The following is a 19,885-nucleotide window of genomic DNA, read 5'->3' as shown; positions in this document are numbered from 1 at the left end:
TTCTACAAAACTGCACACAAGTGGGAATGAGGAAAGGATGTAATTGCCTAAAGGAAAATCAAATTGAAGAACTCCTACAAGAAGGAAGCAATGCTTGGGACCTCTGGGTGGCTCAGTCAGTTAAGAGTCTAACTTTATCTCAGGTCATCATCTCATGGTTCATGGGTTGAGCCCCATGTTGGACTCTGTGCTGACAGCTCGGAGCCAGGGTCCTGCTTTGGATTCATTCTCTCTCTCTCTCTCTCTCTCTCTCTCTCCCACTCCCTTGCTTGCTTTGTCTCTCTTTCTTTCAAAAATAAATAAACATTAAAAAAATTAAAAAGAAGGAAGCAATGCTGGGAGTCAAAGACAATAGAAGTGTACAAAGTAATCTAATCCAAACTAATTAATGAGTGCTTTTCACCATATCTTTCTTCCTTAAAAATTCCAAGTTTTGAAATTATAATTTGTCAAGCCCTCTAATTTATACCTTTAGGAGTCTTATTATGAGTAAAGTGCACAGTCTGTATATGTAATGGAGTTACAGAAACGAGGTAAAGAAAGGGAAAAGTTAATTAAAAAATAAGTTCCTAAGTGATAATATATGTTCTCATAGTCTAATAAAGATGTAAGCTTTAAAAAAAAAATGTAAAAGAGAAAGAAAAGAAACCCTTAACTTTTCAGGGTAACAGAACAAGGGAGATTCTTCTCAGGTTATTCGTTCCCAAAGTTTCTCTTTAAATTTTCACTGCAAGTACTTGATTAATTCCTTCAAGTCTTGTTTGGTGGATGAGAATCCCACATAAATCAAAACTGTCTTGTCCAGCCCCTTCTGCTTTCGACACTGGGTTTTGAACACTATGCTGTGCAGTCCACAACTCTCTGGATAGGTCTGGGAACTCTGCCATGAGCCTCACTCACTAACCCAATCTTATTTTATGGCTTTAGGTTGGAGAATTATACAGCACTATAGAGCCTAGATGACATTTTTCAGTCACAATACTACTGACATATGGCATTGTCTTCATAACCCTTCCATTTGTGACAAAATAATTTTCTACTTATTTTCTTAAAACATGGGGGTTGAGTGGCTGTTGCAGCTTCTGAAATGGACACTCAACACTAATGAGCACTAGCCTATGGTGACCTATTCAGAATGGAAGACTCACAGTGTGACATTCTATTTAAGTGGGCTAAATGATTGGACATCAGTCACAGGAGTTTAAAGGTCTGGAGAGATGGCAAAATATTATTAATTCAATATCTCTTTAATGCTAAAAAAAAACTATGGCCAGAGGGACCTTTGGACAATTTCTTGGGCTATCAGAATACCTAATTGAAGATTAATCTCTAATAACCTCTCAATGCCATTCAGAAGTTTAAATAAAGCCCAAACAAGGAAGAAATTGTCAGTTCAGTAGTGTCGTTTACAGCTAATGCTATGGAAAACTATTTAATTCATTACAGAGGCAGAGAGGCCCATTTCAATTTTTGCCCTATTTCTATCTGGCCAATTAAATATAATGCTGGATAACCACTAAAATTAGAAAATGGAAACTTCTGCACCCAGCATTAACTTCTTCAAAGACTTTCTGAGCTGGTACTTTGGGTTTCAGGCTAACCATCAATCCCAAGGGCGGCCTTCCTTTGCACTCAGGCTAGGTTAGGCACTCAATATCCTTCACAGAACTTAATAGGTCTGAAGTTGTAGGTTTTGTTTTGTTGTTGTTTTTTGTTTGTTTTGTTTTGTTTTTCTTTTTTAAAAAGAAGTTGTGTCACCACCCATAAAAAACAAACTCTATAAGGACAGTTGATTTCTCTGGCTTACTAACAGACCCCGGCACCTGAAAAAGGACTTGGTTTGATACATAGATAGGAACTTACTCATTGAAAAAAAGAAGGAAGGAAAAGAAAAAAGAAAAACATACTTGGAGGCCTGAATTTGAAATCTATTGTAATGTTTATATTTGTTTCTGTCCTACAAATATTATCACTCTATTAGCAAAATCTTAGAAGAATAATCTTAGAATAAAAGAAATTTTTATACTCTACAATTTCTAGCCCTTTAGAAAATATATATTGGAGGGTCACAAGGTTCTAGCATGCCACTGCTCTTATACGAAAGAAGGAACCAGACCTTGGCATTCTTAATTTTTGTTTCCCTATTTGGTTTAGTCAGCCTGCTCTCTTAGCAATTTTTGCTTTATCTTCATTTGTTCTGGGAGGAAGCTGCCTTTGGTTGCTAGAGTTAGGGGAACCAGGGCATTCTCATACAGCAGGGAAAGACCAGTGCAGTAGAGTTTGAACCCATTTTTTGATGTTGAATCACTAACATCTTATAAGCCTTAGTTTCTCCTTCCCTCCTAGCCTCAGATCTAACGTTTATTTATTTTTGAGACAGAGAGAGACAGAGCATGAACGGGGGAGGGGCAGAGAGAGAGGGAGACACAGAATCGGAAGCAGGCTCCAGGCTGTGAGCCATCAGCCCAGAGCCCTACGCGGGGCTCGAACCCACGGACCACCAGATCGTGACCTGAGCTGAAGTCGGACGCTTAACCGACTGAGCCACCCAGACGCCCCAAGCCTCGGATCTAAACAAGCTGATAGGAAAGCTGGTGCATGCCCCTTCCTTTGGCCCCTGTGGAACATTAAAAGAGACCTTGAAAATTGCCAACCTAAGTCTAGCAAATTCCCTAGTCTTACAACAAAGGTGCAACCCACTCCTTCTACCATAGTCACCACATCCCAGGTCTATTTGTGCCAATTCTATTCTTCACAGGAATCCCTTGTCTGAGTAATGAACTTTCTTTCAAATTCTCCCAAATTCTCTTCATCTTACCTGTTAATTGTGACATGGCCCAACCCACATCCATGGGAGTGATCACACAGTAGCCAGCCTGACACAAATAGTTTTCACCACTGACTTGCTTTGTACCTCAAAATAACTTGGGTACATTTGTGATAAGAGTTTATTTTTAGAGGACCTTGCTGAAATCTACATTTGACTCATGGCTATAAATTGGTTGGCCCTACAGAGAATGATTCTAAAGAACAAGGTTTTCAACAGTAAGATCTTAAAACAACACAAGGGTTAAAATCATCTGAAGCTGGAACTAAACACATGGGACACTGTGCAAAAAAGGAAGTGTGTTTTTAAGAAAGAAGTAGAGATAGGAGACATCTTCCTCTATTTTTTTTACCCTGGCTATCCCCAAATTTAATGATGTTTTGGGGGGATGGGGTTTATGTTAAAGTCTTTGTAAAAAGGTCTATTTTTTATCACAAGTGAATGTTATTCCCTCCTTCCTTCCTCCCTTTTCATAAGCTTTCATCAATAAATTCCTAATTTCTAAGTTACATTTAGTCTCAAGTTTTACAATGACAAAGAAAGTATATAATAACAACACAATGTGAAGTGGTGGCCAAGTTGCTATTGGCCTTTTGGCATCAGCAAAAGGCCTAAACCTTCAGAAGGCTATATCAATCCCCCAAAAGAAGTTTCTGTGGTGGGGCCAGAAAAAAATAGTGTCAGTTTGTGATTTATTAGTGTACAAAGGCTGAAATCCAGGCAGCACAAAGAAAAAGAAAAAAAAAAAAAACTTGTGAAAATATTTGCCAAGATGGTTACCTCAGCTATGACTCCTCTAAGACAGTAGGATCACTGACACTAGGCAGGATCTGGGCCTATATGCCCTAGTAGGCACCCAACCCTGCTGTGAGTTTTTAGAACCAAGATAGTTTGGGAGGATAGAGCATGCCTAAACAAATTAGCCCCAGCCCATGTAACATGGCAGGGGGGCTGCTATTTGTTTTCTTCTGGAACCAAACATGGTGACACTGTGACACTAAGAGCTGGAAGATAGGGAGCAATTTCAGATGTGATGCTAAGATGCCAAAAAAGACAACAATATGTCACTGTGAATAGAACATAGGTTGAAACAAGGAGGCTGAGCAAATACTGATATGATTCCAGAAAATCAGGTGCATCTAGAGGCAATGCTGGTAAGAGTAGAGCACAGTAAATACAGTATTTATTAGTTTAATTCTAAAATAGCTTGAGGCAACATGGAGCACACTAATACTATATATGTTTGACCATCAAGAAGAATGGAAGCTCAAGATAGAAAGTCATAGAAAACAAGAATTACATTATTTTCCTGCATATCTAAGTTAGTGGCTGAGAAATATCACCTCCAATATTTTCAATTAACATATTATGTTAAAAGCTAGCTTGTTAACTTTGTCTTAGAGAACTCTTTCAACTAAGAATTTGCTGAAATATCACTGACTATTTTACTAACTAATAATCTGAAAGCAAAATGAGCAAGTCACCAAGGACAAATCTTGTCCTCTGGTAGATTCTGCATAAATGATTTTTGTTAGCTTTCTTTCATCAAGATTTTTGCCAATTAATTCATAAATATTAGCATTTCATTAATTGCACCAATATTAACATTTCATGTCAGTGGGGATTTTTAAGCAAATTTCTAATTACTTTAAAAAGTAAAACAAGGGAAAGGTTTTCTAATAATGCTGGTATTAGCAAGCACTAGAATTAGTTTTGTCTTGAGTACACATACATTCTAGTATGAAATTCTATTGCTCTGAGTTTTAATGATCAATTTTATGGGTATATTATGTATAACACATACTGAATGTCATTAATGGGCTAATGAATTTCAATGCTTACGATGAATTTAAGAACCAGTCCATGAATCTTAAGAATCTCTCTCTCTCCTTTCTTTTCTTTCTTTTTTTTTTTTTTTTAGATCAACAGAAAATCAATTCCCAGGAAGCAAAATATTTTCTACATGCTTATTTAAGTATTGGTATTTCAAATGAATGATAAACATAATATATTTTTGTTTTAATCATTTTTTTTCAAGAAGAAAATTGTTTCCATGGTATGGTATAATAAAATGAAGCATGGAAGTTCTTTGAGGAAGTCATCTTATTCATCTTATTCTTGATTTTAATAATAATCCAGAGACACTTCCATTATTCTGAGATTTGCTGGCTATTAAAATACTAAACCTTATGCTAATTTACCATAACTTATTTTGCTTTACATATAAGCTGTTTTCACATCAGCAATGTGCTACAGGAACTAAAATAACAATTCATTTGTTTAATAATCCCTTTATAGAAATTCCTGAGGTCTAATGAGGTGGGAATCTGAGAAACAATGACTTAGGGGCTTAAACTGGCATAAATCATTTTGTTTGTTTTATCCCTTGTCAGGCTCATTTTAATTTCTATAGGGAATCCTCAATTAACTTAAGGGAAAATTTGATGATGAATAACAAACATAAAGGTAACCTGTGGATTATATCTGCATTTGACCTAAATCCTCATTAATGCTTAAGAATACTTAGTTCTTTTTGTATCAAATTGTCCTGAACTCTGTAGCTTTTCCCCCTAAATTTTAAAATAATTTATTGGGAAGTAATTAGAAGCTCTTTCTCTTAAAACATTTAGAGAGCGTGATATCCTTCTGAAACCCCACTCCCACAGTATGCTATAGCAATTTGAACCTTTCATCCAGGCTTTGGGTTTTCTGAGGTCTTTCCCACCTTAAGCCCTTTGTACAAGCTATTCCTTTTCTCCAGCTAATTCCTAATTTTAAAAATATCATTGGAAAAACTTTACTTCCTCAGAACCTTTCCCTAACTCTTTAACCTAATTAGATAACTCTGCTCCTCTCTATAATGACATCCTGTTCTTTATCTTCTTGGCATTTATTATATTTGAATTACATATTTTTTGCATGTATTTATTCTATCTATACCCACTTCAGTCTAGACTAAATTCAAGAAGACAAAGATAGTGTCTATTTTGGTTTATTGATGTTTATTGAACATAGCATTTGGCAAATAATTGGAACTTGATAACCATATGTAGAGATTTAATTAATTAAAGATAGAAAGAAATTAATTTGCCTATAGGAAGACCTGACTTACTACATTATATAGAATCCAACACAGCATCACTATCCCATAACACAATAATGTATATTTATAATGATGTTCTGAGCTCTCTAGAATAAGGTTAAATTATGTTCAATGTATTATGTTTAAAAAGGCAGGAAATATATAATATATCTGGAATAATTCCCACAAAAAATTTTAAAAGAGCAATGAAAGGGAAGATCCCAGTTATGCGGAAATGTACATATTATAATATAAAATACTTATTTTTAAATAGTCCCATATGCATTTAACATTATTAGAGTCATTTTCCCTCTCAAAATCTAAATACTACCTCCTTAAGAAGATGCAGTTAACAGTGTACAGTTTGAAAAGCTCTTCCAGAACTTTAAATTTTAGCAGCAGTTTTATTTTAATATAGATATAACAGCTAGAGAGAAGGCTAGAAATTTACAAATGTTAATTGAAACTCATAGCCCGGCCAAATACTTCAAACCTAATGCTTTTCAGTAGTTTCCAATTAATTATTCCAGCTTTCTTATGTAGGAAGAAAAAAAGATGCCAAATGTGGAAATTCCGTGCAGTGACTGCCTCCTTTGGATCAGTGTGTTGGTAACTGCCATACTGATTGACTGAGAGCAACAGAAAACCCCTGAGGCCTTCTGGTTCAGTTGGGATTGTAATGATAGACTAGCAAGATAAAAGTCTGACAGAACATTAGCTTCAACTGTATGACAATGCCCTCCCCAAGAAGATATGATGCTGTGTGGATGAATATAGATTGAAAATGTGGATCCTGTCAGCAGCACTGATTTCACTCAGAAAACCTATATGCTGGGAGAATGCTGTGTCTGCTCAGGGTTAGGATTCCAGCAATGTGTGAAAAATTCGTTTTCTCAGCTGGAAACACTCATGTGTCTAGTCGTACAAGTACTAAGTTTGGGGTCCATATTGACATTGAAGCCGAGAGAAAGGAGAGAGAGAGAAAGGAGAGAGAGAGAGAGAGGTGTGCGGATGTTTGCCCCTATTAGGAATGAGTGGGTACTTTTTGGCCTCATGTTGGGCCATGAGAGAGGATCCCACATTGCTCAGAAATAAAGCTTCTTCCTAGGATTACTCAAAGTCCTACTTTCCAAATGCACCCTGATGCCATGAAGTGATTCATTTTCCTCTCCTCCATAGAACTGGCACAGTTGTCATCATTTTTATTATTTCTCTGACTGATTCTCTCCTTCTGACTCCACAGAGCAGAAAATTTACCCTCCAGAGGTGCAGAGGGGATAGATTTTCCTCTTTTTTATTATTTCTCCAAATAGGAGAAGTGAAAGAAAAAGATGAAGATAAATTTCTATCCCTTTAAGTTGGAGTGGTTAATAACATTGACTTTGGAATTAGCCAGCAATCCTGAGTAGGATTTCTCTAACTATGAGAACTTAAGAAAGCCACTATAACTTTCAAAATGCCATAGGACTGTTGTATGAATTTGATGAAATAATGATCATGATGTGAGGTACAGAGAAGTTCTCTATAAGTGTTATCTGATGGCATTATTATAACCTAAACACAATGGAGAAACCACCATCTTTCCATCATGCTTATGGATATTTTATGCTGTGAATTTAGCTGAGAATCAGGCTAAAGTATGGTGTTAATTATCTCCCCCCTCCACACTTTTGACAGAGCTATCAGTGGTATAAAATGTCACTTGAAAATTCTTTCTTGGTCAAAGTAGAATGCATGAATTTGGATCTTCACCGAAGAGAAATGGTGAGGAAAATTCCTTTGTGTGACATGATTATCAAGATGTTCTGACATTTGAGATAAAATGAAGTATTTTTACTAAAAATTTAACTGTCATCAGACTCAGTACCTATGGGATATGTGCAATTCAATACTAGCAATTCAATACTAATTTATAGTCTTTACATAATATAAATCAAACCCTTTGCATTTACTCCTCTCATCTAACAGCTTGTTTTCTGGGTGCCTGGGAGTAACTGAATAAAAACATAACTTTTATTTTTAGTTTTTGTTGATGGATATGTTTTGATAGGATAAAAATACTGTTGATATTCTGAAATCATACAACAGGCATTTGCAAAATCCATTGCATTTTATATTCCTCCCTGTAAATGAATTGATGTATTAGCTGCATAAAGGAAAAGGTGTTTAAGTGTTGACGTCAAAAATTATTTAAGATGAAAGATCATAAATAATCATCTTTCTTCTAAGAAATTAATATATGTTATCCCCATTTATTTTTATTATTTTTATTATAATTATTAATTTTTCTGCCATTTATTCTTTTCTTTCCATAATAACTCAGTCTGTACCTTCCAAGCCACATGGAATTAAGAACTGAGTAGTGCAACACCATTTTAGTTTTATGTAAGATGTCTTTATTTAAAAAAATATTATAGTAATTAGTATTATAAGATAAAAATTATTTGATCACCTCTCCATTAACTGAAATATAGAAATAAAAGAAGGGAAAGATAATGAGTTTATTTTTGAACGTATTGTGTTTTACATACCTACTTAAATATCAGCCATCTGGGGATATTCAACACGCTGAGATATAAATCTGGACCACATTATAATGGCATGTACTAAATATGTAAGAACTATCAGCAGAGGAGACAGTTGAAACCATAGATATAAGTTACAATACTACTTCTCAAGCTTTAATATGTGTATATAGGAATCACCTGGGGATCTTGTTAAAATGCAGATTTGATGTAGTGGGTCAGGTGTAGAGGTTCTGCAAGTCTAAAGAGCTCACAGATGCTGGTGCAGCAGGTTGACAGATCACACTGTGAGTAGCAAGAATTTGGACCACTGAGGGAAAAAAAAAATTAGACTGGCTTCTTTTTCCCAAAAAGTAAAATTATAATAATAAAAAAGATCTTGGATAACACATCAGAAGAAAATTCCAAAAGAAGCAGTTAAAATGACCAAAATAGATGAAGTAGTGAGAACAAAATGAACAAATAAGGAAAACAACAACCAAGATGAATAAATTTTCAAGAAGTGGGTGGTCAAACCAGACCAAATGATGTGAAAAAATAAGCCATAAAAGAAATGAAAAACCCATATATTTAATAATTAAAAGATCATTAGTTATTTATATATTCTTCCTACAAGAACTTGTCAGATATATGCATTGTGAATATTTTCTCTCAGTCTGTGGTTTGCCTATTCATTTTCTTAATGGTGACTATTGATGAGCATAAGGTTTTAATTTTTATGAAATCTAATATAGCAATATTTTATTATATGGATAGTTCTTTCTCTGTCCCTTCTAAGAAATCTCTGCCTATGTTGTGAAGCTCCTTCCCTAAGCTTTCTTCCAAAAGTTTGCAGTTTGGGGAACTTGGATGTTTCACTTTACACTCCATTGTGGTTTAATTTATGTATGTGGTATGAGGTAGGGGTTTCCTACAAGCAAATAATAATAATAATAATAATAATAATAATAATAATAAGTCAACTCAATAAAAATGGGAAAATACTTGAATAAACACTTCACAATTGAACAATAAAATCAAGAAAAAAGGGCTCAACATCCTTAGTCATTAGGAAAATGCCAATTAAAATCACATGGAGATATTATACCTACATGCTAGAAGAGTCAAAATTACAAAGACTGAAAATGCCTAATGTTAGTAAGTATATGGAGTAAGTAGGCTTTTATTCATTGTTGGTAGGAATGTAAAATGTACATGTACTTGGAAAATTGGAGGTTTCTCATAAAATTAAACATAGATTTACCCTATGAATTAGCAATCCTGCTTCTAGGCATTTCACCAAGAGAAATGAAAACATGTTCACAAATAAATGTGCAAGAATGCTCAAAACAACTTTACTCATAATGGGCCCAAACTGGAAAAAATCCAAATATACAAAAACAAGGGAATGGATTTTGAGGTATGCTCATTTGATAAAAAGAACCTAATAGTAAAACAGAATGAACTTCTGCTGCCACTTTAATTCCAAAATATTTTTAAATGAAAGAAACCAGATACAAAAGAGTACACACTGTATGATCCCATTTATTTTAAGTTCTATAACAGGAAAAAGTAATCTATAGTGAAAGAAATTAAAATTCATTGTTTATCCCCCCAGAGAGAATAACCATTCTGATTTATTTCATTGCATCTGTAAGGTGGTATAGGGAATGTTCTGGAATTATGCACGTTTACTATATCTATATAGATCTGTGATTTATATATTGTACACATTTTTAAAAATATTTAGATGTCTCTGCTTTTTCACTCAAATAAATTATATCTCAATTTAGGAAAAATAAAAGGCAAAAAAAGGAATCACTAATTGTATTTGCAAGAGATATTTCAGTTGAGTGATAGGGTAGACCTCTATACCAGGGACTAAAGGAATGTATTGCAAATAGGAAATGCAGACCCTTTTCTTGAGAATTTTAGTTTTGAAGGGAGAAAGACTCTACAGTTACATGGAATGAGACATGGTAGTTTTATTGTTACAGTTAAATTTAGGAAAGATCTGATGAACTTTTTAGTTATGAGACAGAAGTAATAAACAGGATGGAGAAACAAGAAGAATGAGATCAAGAAAGATCTAAAAACTGATAGTAGTGCTTGTGAATAAGTTTCAATCACCCTAGGCCTTTCACATTTGAATCTCTATCAGTTGAAGGAAAACATACTTTGGACCCTTACATTCTGTTTAGTCTTTTTTCTTTCCTTATATTAATTCTAGCCTACATTATTACAGTTAAAAGTTAAATGTATATCTGCTCAAAATCATTTTAGGATTTTAGAAAATCATGTGCAAATAGAGCATTTAAAAAAATGTGTTGTGTTCTCCATTCCTATTTGTTTATTTGGTGAACCACTTGTTAGGAGTTGAGAAGACTTGAAGAAAAATTGTTATTCAAGCTCAAGGAACAAAGATATCATGCAAGCTTACATTTAGTAAGAAAAGAAGCTACTTAAATGTCCTTGGCATTTTGCTCTCCTGTTCTTAAACTAGTAGTCTCATTTCCTTTGGATTTTCAGAATAATCGCATAGCAGAAGTTTCCTATGCCAGTTGGTTTTCATCTCCTCCAATCTGAAACAAAAGGTGCTCTAGTATTGTATTTTAAAATAAATATCTGTATTTTAAAATAAAATATCACCAGGGCACCTGGGTGTCTCAGTCGGTTGAGTGTCCGACTTCAGCTCAGGTCATGATCTCACACTCTGTGAGTTCGAGCCCCGCATTGGGCTCTGTGCTGACAGCTCAGAGCCTAGAGCCCGCTTCAGATTCTGTGTCTCCCCCTCTCTCTGTCCCTCCCCTGCTCATTCTCTGTCTCACTCTGTCTCAAAAATAAATAAAAGCATTTTAAAAATTTAAAATAAATATCACCTAAAATAATTCACAATCAAGAATTTTTTGAAGGCTCCTTGGATAAAGAGATAGCTTGGGTGTGACAAAGACACAGAAAATAGAAAGATAAGGGATCTTTGCATAGTAAGAAACACCTGTGATATTGCTACAATTGGGATAGACAATAGGAAAGCTACTTAAGGTCTTCATTTAGCTACAATTTATTTGGATATGAAACTGGTGAATTTAGGCTGCTATAGCTACTTTGGGGCCTTCCGTAATGAAGCTAAGATATTTGCAAATATTTTCTAGAAGCTCAAACTTTATTACATGGTCTATTTACCAGTTTTACTCTGTTCTTTCATGGGGGCTGAGTGGATTCATAATATTGTTTCTAATCTCTTAATATTTAATCTAGAATTTTAGATATTAAATCTATTATACTTGACACAACGTCATTTTATTCATCCTAATCTACTGATTCATATAGTGAATTTCAGCAGAATGCAAGCTGTACACAGAAAATGATATATGGGATCACAGAAATACAAAAGAAATAAGTGTTCTCTAACCTTCATAAAAATATAGGAGGATTCCCTGATGGGAGTGTTTTTTTTGAGCGTGGAAATCTGGATTTTGAAAGGCATTTATGCATAGTGCTTACAGTACTGGCTTTGAAGCCAGACTATCTGTTTTCAGAAGCTACTTAGTCTCTGCCTCAATTTATTCATCTGTGGAATGGAATTTGTAACAATTATAACACTTACCTCACAGAGCTGCTGTGAGGAATCGAGAGAATGTAAGCAATGTTGAGAATAGTACCTTGCTATGGTAGGCACTCAATTAATATTGACCATTATTATTGGAGTGAAAATACACACCTTCTTGCTTCCAGTAGTTGCTCTACCTTGTTGTATACATGCATATATAATACACAGAACAGAACAATGGACTTACATTCCAAAATATGTTTGAGTCCACACAACCGCTGCTCTGGACTCATGACCTTTCCGCATATAATTTTAACTAAATGTCACTATATCTTCTTTAATAACCAACTTAGAGTTCATTTATCAAATGCCTGCCAGAATTTCTGTATGGTCCAATTAAATTTTCAAATTTTGAAGCACACACCACACATACCCATCCCTATCTGTTCTCCATGGATACTTTCAAACCTATCTTATTTCCTGAGATACTAGATACTATTTCTTTATTAAAAACCTTGGTTCCTATTTTCTTCTTTATAATATGGCTGTACTCATTATTTCCAGGATGTCCCCAGTTCTCCATTTGCTGCAGAGATATCCTGCCCTGAAATCTTTAATTACTGATCATACCATCCTCCTAATCTCCTTTCCTCCTTGGTCTATTCACCCAAAGTTGATTTGTGTCTTCTGTCAAAGTCCCTATAGATGAAACTGCTTCTCAATTAATGTGCGTCCTTTACCCCCACCCACTGATTTATTAAAAAAAAAAAAAAAAAACAAGAAAAAAATCCCTCCTATTCTACAAAGAATGCCACTTAGAAAGGTTGTTAATCACCACATGCTTGTTCTGAATTGTATTGTTCTGCATTGTATCATGCTGCTCGATTGTAAGCTCCACAGGGCAGAGTCTTTGTTTGCCATGCCCTGACTATTGTTCAGTGCAGTGCACATTGATGGCACTATAGAAAAAACAAACAATGGCTTTTTCCACATTTTTCCATTTTAATTGTCAAATGGGATGGTATAAAAGCACAATTCACATAAGAAGTTGAGTACACAGCCTCTGAAATTGCTAAAATAAACCACGTGAGCTTACAGGCTAAGTCTGTCTTTTTAAAGAATAACTCAACACTGTCCATTTGCCATTATTTCTCCCTAAAAATTACCTGAAATTCAAATGTGTCTATTTAAATGATTGCAGATACCCTTAATTCATTTGACTTAGAGGAGAACTCTCTGGGTGTTGAATCTAGTATCTTAAAATGCCTGGCACTGCCATAATTATAGTGATTAAAAGCAGTATCTGTTAAAGGCTTTTCACAAGCTGACTCTATGCAAGGTGCCATTCCCCAGCGAAGTTCTCAATTAGCACCATGGACAGCAGTCGACAATTTTTTTTTTAACCTTTTTTTTTTTTTTTTTTTGAGGAAGTGATTAAAAAAAAAAAATATCTTGCCAAAGCACACTTTGTCTTATCTCTAGGAATTTCATGCATGGCAAGCACAGCAGTTCAGTCAGTTGCCAAGTATTTTAACTGCTTCTGCCTGACGTTAGATCCTAAAGCACATCTTAGTTGGAATTGTTTCATTGCACCTTTGGATTCAATATCTTACTAAATAGAATGTTGATTGAATGGTCAAAGTTCTAAACAGACTCTAAGAAATAACAATATTATGGAAGACAGATGTGTAAATACCATATATATAAAAGCATATTGCAAGAAAATTGTCTTATAAATAGACACCACACAGGTCTAAATGTATAGCTTCCCCCCAAAATAAATTCATAATGATATATTCTAGAAATTTTTATAGAGGTTTAAATGATAAGTATTAGCTTTTGATCTTTAAAGGCAAAATTATATGGTACAAAGCTCCATTGGATTATTTAGCTGCTGCCAAATACCTTCTTGTGGGCCTTGGGTCAATTGTTTTAGCATTCTGAACCTGTTTCTTTCTCAAATATAAAAGGAAGGGTCTAAAGTGGGTACTGTCTAAAATACATTTTTATTTCAACATTCATTCTATGTTTGCAGTTAAGGAGATGAGCTGGTTCATATTGTTTTCTGATTCATCTTTATATATCTGAGAGATTAAGTGAGCTTGCTAAGAACAAAGTACATTTGCTTTGTTGTTTCTCTTGATACATATAACTCAAGGCTAATTTCCCTACTGCGTATCAATGCATTAATACTAATACAGAAAAAGGATTCCTTGAGAAATTTGGATTGTTGGGTGTTTGGAAGGGGATAAGCAGTAAGTAAAAATGTTTGATACAAAGATTAAATTAGGTTTTAGAAGGCTCTTAGAACATTCTTTAAACATCTTTTTATAATATGGCCACAAGCCCCTGGAGGGTCAAATAAATTATTCTTAAGATCCTTTCGTAAGATAATGGAGGCTAATTTGAAGAAGTAAATAGTAATTGCAATATTAAGCAGTTCAAACTACCTTTAAAAACTATTTCTGGAACTCCCCATGCTGACAGATTTATTTGATGTTAAGTCCTTTTCCCTCATCTTTAAAAAAAAGCATTTTACATAATCCAGCATTACCTATTTTACATATGTGGCATTTTGCTTAGCATTAAAGTAGTTTATTTGGAGAAGATCTTTTACAGACTATTCTAGGGAACAGCCTGCTACCCTCTTCAAGTAGCATCAAAAGATTCAGGGATGCTTGTTTAAATGTGGCTTCTCTTAACAGCTTGTTGAGATAGGGAGCAGAACAAGAGTGTAAACATTATTAAAATACTCTATAGTGCCAAATGCAAAAAAACAAATGCCAACAATTTTCCAAAAGTAGCATGGAATTGACAAAGAATGCATACTCCAGTATTTACACTCTTGCTTTACTACGACTTACCAAGGTTCATGCACCAGACACATGTTCTAATCAGTAAGCTCCGGCTGTACACCTTCTCTTCCCAACAGCTCTGCAGAGAAAACAACAGGTGTTTCCAGTCAAATAAACCAGTGGAACACAGTCAGTAAAGACCCAGATGGGCCCAGTAACCCACAGATTTGCTTTCAGATTTTCTTTTAATAGTCTCCTTTGCTTTTCAGGTCTTTGGGACACATGCACACGCGCACGCACACACACGCAGAGTTGTTTGTAAAAACCCATTTCCCATTGTTTAACAGAATTCAACAGTGTTCCCAACCTGACAACAAAGGCTTAAGGTAAAAAAGAATGTAACAGAAACATTTTGTGGCTCCCATAAAAAGGATATAAACAAGGATTTCTGATAATGCCAAGTACTTTAAATGGAACCACCCTGCCCTTTGTAAAACACTAGCTGCTCTATGCTTGTACATGAATGGAGTTCAAATGCAGAGCTGAGACAATAGCTTAGTCCTTGGGATCCTCTTTTGAATACCGTGTACAAGAGTAGAGTGAGGAGGGTAGAAGCTATTTCTGCTAGGCATGAATTTTAATCTGTACCCTCTGGCCTCTTGGAGGTCTGAAGGTTTTGTATGGACGAGGCAGGAATTTACCCGTGCCCTGAAAAAAAGATGATGTTATAGGCTGTTTTCCTTGGCAACAAGATATGTATGTGGTCCCTCCAAGGAGACTAACCCTGCCTGACAGCTGGTGAGTCTTGTGTTACTTGAATTGGTTTTCTCGCAGTTAATTCAGTTCCAGGCATTAATTGACAGTGGCTGGACGTGACAGAGCTATTTTAGTTTTTGCTTTTTTTACTATAGAATCTGGAAGATAAAAGGAAATTCCTGAGGTTGCAGGTTACAAGTTTGGATAGCTCATTATGAAATCTCCATTGAGATATAGGAAATCTTGTTCTCTGCAATTCTTTTATATCACTACCTCATTTTTAATACTAAAGTCTTGGCTGTTCTAATTTGCCACATGCTTATCCATCATATCCCTCTGTCACTTGTGGAAATATTGTTATCTAGTGAAAATACCTTAAACAGATTTTAAGCTCCTAGAAGTTAAGTTAGATCTACCATATTTCTGGACACATAGCTGACATGTTGAATGAATAAATAAATAAAGATAATGCAAATAATACCAATGACAAATATTTTTGAAAACTTATTATGTGCCAGATACTACTACATATCTTATTTGCATCATTTTATCTAAACCTCAAAACAATCCTATAGGTTAAATATTGTTTCACAAAAAAATAACAGAATAAGTAATTTGTTCAAGATCTTATATCAGTAAGTAGACAGAAAGCTAATCATGCTCTACTACATAATCATTTGGAATCCCTTATAAAGGACTTATAACTAATAAAACTTATGTGAATGTGTAGATGGAATATAGTATGTTAACATGGGTAGATGGAAGATATTTTAGCATTTTATTTTATAGCACAAGGTTCAATAGATGAGAAAAATACAGAATAATAGTTATACAATTCTCAAACATATATATATGTAACTTTACATGTGCCCGTATTCATGCATGCAGATTATAAGCACAACTTCCCTCCTATTGGTGAAACTGCAATTGATTGTTTTTATTTGTTTTGTTTGTCTCTATTTTATTTCTCAAATTTATACTTCAAAAATTTTTAACTGTATATTAACTACTTTTAAAAACATTTAGAAAATTAGAGCTCTGAAATCAGTAATTAATAGAGTATAATATGGGCAGGACTTGATGAAGGAAGACAACTGAGCTATTGTGAAGAATTTGTCAGATTTAGGCAAATGGAGAAGATGGATAAAGGCATTTAGAAAGAGGAGAAAATCTTTCAGCAAAGCCAGAGGCAAGAAAATAACAGAGCATGTTCCAAGGATAGCACAGGCCAATTTTCCCTGCCAGATACATGTCAGTATATAAAAAAGAATGAGCCATATGAGGAGAGGTATCCCCACATCCCAATCTTCAGAATGATTATATTCAGCCTTTTCCATATCATTCCCATAAAGAAGTATGGACATACATGAAGCTACACTAAAAACTACTTCTGAATTCATTTTCCAAATAGCATGTCAGTCACTTCAGTCAAGATCTACCATTACCTTCTGCCTTTTTTTTTCAATTCTTACATGGCACAAAGGTCCTAATAATTTAGATATATAAGCCAAGCTGCATGAGGGCGTCAAAGACTTCAGTAACAATACTGTCCCTAGCAAAACTGGCCTTACAGTAGTTCCAACTGTCTAGTGTCATGATGAGAAATACAAAGACTATTGCATGTCAAAAACTAGCACAATGCCAGGCACATTCCATAAATGACGGTTATTAATTATAGTTCTGTACGTAACTAATGGGAATAATCATTGACAAAAGCGCTTGGTGAGGTGTTGAAAGCCCTCTTGCAAGGGAATATTTTCCCCGTCACATTCATATAATCTACATACAACCTACAATTTCTCCCATTAGTCATCCTCTTGACATAACAAACAAAGGTTCCTGCTTTGATGAAATAGGCTTATGTAAGAAACAGAAAAGAAGAAAGGAATTAAACATTCACCAACAAACTGACATTTCCCCAAGCACTGTGCTAAGGACTTTATACACAAATCTGTATATAGGCCTGCCCCCTTCTTTCTCTCTTTCTCTCACTCTCTCACTCTCTCTATCTCTCTCTCTCTTTCTCTCTCTCTCTCTCTCTCTCTCTCACACACACACACACACACACACACACACACACACACGATTTCTGTTTTTATTATTAAAAAAAAGAAAATAGGGGCTCAAAAGAATACCTAATTTGCTCATAATTGTTTGGTTGAACATGGGAAAAATGGAATTCCAACCTACTTTGCTATGATTCTGAAATCCCTGGTCTTTCCATGACAAGTCCTGCTTCATTAGAAAAAAGTCAGAATTATATGGTGTAGTAGCAACAGCACAAGAAAGCATGAGTTCCGATCCCACTAACCATCTCTTTACCCTTGGCCAGATCATTTAATCCTCTGTAGGTATGCATATTGACTGTTAAAGGAAGGGATTAAATTCTGTCAGTGTTTCAGTACCTTTTCTCTTCTAAAATCTATCCAGTCTAATTATTTAATGCCACTGACAATGGACAATTTTAATAAGAGCTAAGGCTTATACAGTCCTTAAGTATGTATCAGGAGCTGTTCTAAGCACTTTACATATATTAGCTCACTGAATTCTCCCAATAACCTATGACAGTGTTATTATTATTAGATACTATTATTACTGACATTTTACATAGGAAGAAATTGAGGCACACAGATGTTAAACAACATGTCCAAGGTCGTATAAAAGACAAAAGAAGGTCCTTAACCCAAGAACTCTAGATCTGTTCTGTGACTTTAATAGTTATTCAGTCATCAGATCTTCAGGTCAGGATCTTCTGAAAAAAGGGAAAAAAAGAATATGTTTTGATTTATAACAGTAAAGATCTGCTTGAAGGTAAGCAACTTTGTGAACTCAGAAAAGAATCGTGAGGTTACTGAGCAGATGAAATAGAAGGGGTCACAGAGAAGGGAAAAGGACTGAAATGAGAGCAGTTATCATGGACTTCCTAAATTTGTACAGTCAGAATTAGTTCTATGGTTTTAGCTAGCTTGGAATCCAGTCCCTATCTTTAGGTCACATCACTCAGATTTTTCATGAAAAACTATCTTTCAAATTCTCAAAGGCAGTGGTTCTCCAAAAAACTTGTTATAACTGCAACCTTGACCTGCTGAATGAGACACACTCTGGAGAGTATGAGCCAGCATCTGCGTACTAACAGAACCTCCAAAGGAGTCTAATGTGTGCAAAAATCTGAGAACCACTGGTTTAAGGCCTGTGGTTTGGATACACTTAATATAGATATGACTTTTGAAGTGGACTTTTTAATCAGATATGGACAATCAAAACATTGCCAACCTGTGAGTAAAGTGCTTGATTTACCCAAATAAAATCCATGAGACACAATTCTGAGATTTTTATTGGAAATGTTGAGAGAACAACATGTGAGATCGAGATTGGAACTGTTTGTTACTAATAGAGGAGAGCCTGCCTGAAAATGGCGTCAACACAGAGAAATGTAGAGGACACTGAGTTGGGTCTTCTGCTAATATCTCTCTGCGTCTCTGAAATCTGGGCAACACAAACCATCTATCATGTGTTATTTATTCATGTTGTTTCTGTGCTTGCAATGCTTTTCCCACTTATTTACTTTCCTCAGGAAGAATTAACCATGTCCTGTTCTCATTCACACATCAATCTTTTCTTACACTGTAGATAGCCCTAATTGCCCTCCACTATAGTTTGTTATTTTTGTGTTTCCTCCCCACACCTTTCAGAAGAGGATCTCCCTGAGGGTGGGGGAGTGAAATTGCTGCTTATTTTTACATTTGTATCCCAAGCACTCAGCATCATAATAGATGCTTAAAATATGTTTGTTAAATAAATAACTTTCGTACATTCCTCATGGGATTATTGCAAGGATCAAATGAGGATAAGACTTAGAATAGGCTTAGTAAAATATAAAACCCTGTACAAACATGAGTCATATTTATAATTATTGTTCTTTTCTTTTGTGGCCTCATCTTTTCCACAAATGTATCATCACAAGGAATGACTGGGGAATAAGACTGGTAAACCCTCTAAATCTGTGATAAATTGATTAGAAAAATGGCTGCAATTATTTTCTACTCCCTCTATGAAATCAGCACATAAACACATAGAAAACTGACCACTGTCATAGGAATATAAGAAGAGAGATTGAGGTTCCTTGAGTACTTATTATCTAGAGATTTGACTCTGTCTGAGTGATTAAGTATAAGCAAAGCACAAGGGAGTAAATAGAATGCGACTTTCAGGAAAAGGCAATAGCATGTGCAAAGGTACTGTGGCAGTAGCCACCTGGTGTGAGGGGGACTGGAGAAGTAGAAAAGACAGTACTGGGCACGAGGCTATTTTAGGAAGTTGTATTTGTTTGTTTGTTTGTTCATTTGTTTGTTTTAACTGAGAGTAATGAGG

The 19,885-nt window shown here is 35.1% G+C and overlaps 1 long non-coding RNA gene across 2 annotated transcripts in view; it reads right to left on the bottom strand.

Annotated features, from left to right (window-relative positions):
• Window positions 1-2,896, bottom strand: part of LOC144615049 (uncharacterized) — a 641,806-nt gene extending 638,910 nt beyond the window's left edge. The window contains exon 1 of one of the 2 annotated variants that reach the window (XR_013553410.2): window positions 2,819-2,896. This is a non-coding gene — a long non-coding RNA (uncharacterized LOC144615049). The other variant, XR_013553418.2, reaches the window with a different exon arrangement.
• Window positions 2,897-19,885: the final 16,989 nt, after the last annotated feature.

This window comes from Panthera onca, chromosome A1, assembly GCF_046562875.1.
Source record: "Panthera onca isolate mPanOnc1 chromosome A1, mPanOnc1 haplotype 2, whole genome shotgun sequence".
Taxonomy (NCBI): domain Eukaryota; kingdom Metazoa; phylum Chordata; class Mammalia; order Carnivora; family Felidae; genus Panthera; species Panthera onca.
The sequence above is the reverse complement of the archived record's forward strand: the minus strand, read 5'-3'. Positions and strand labels throughout refer to the sequence as shown.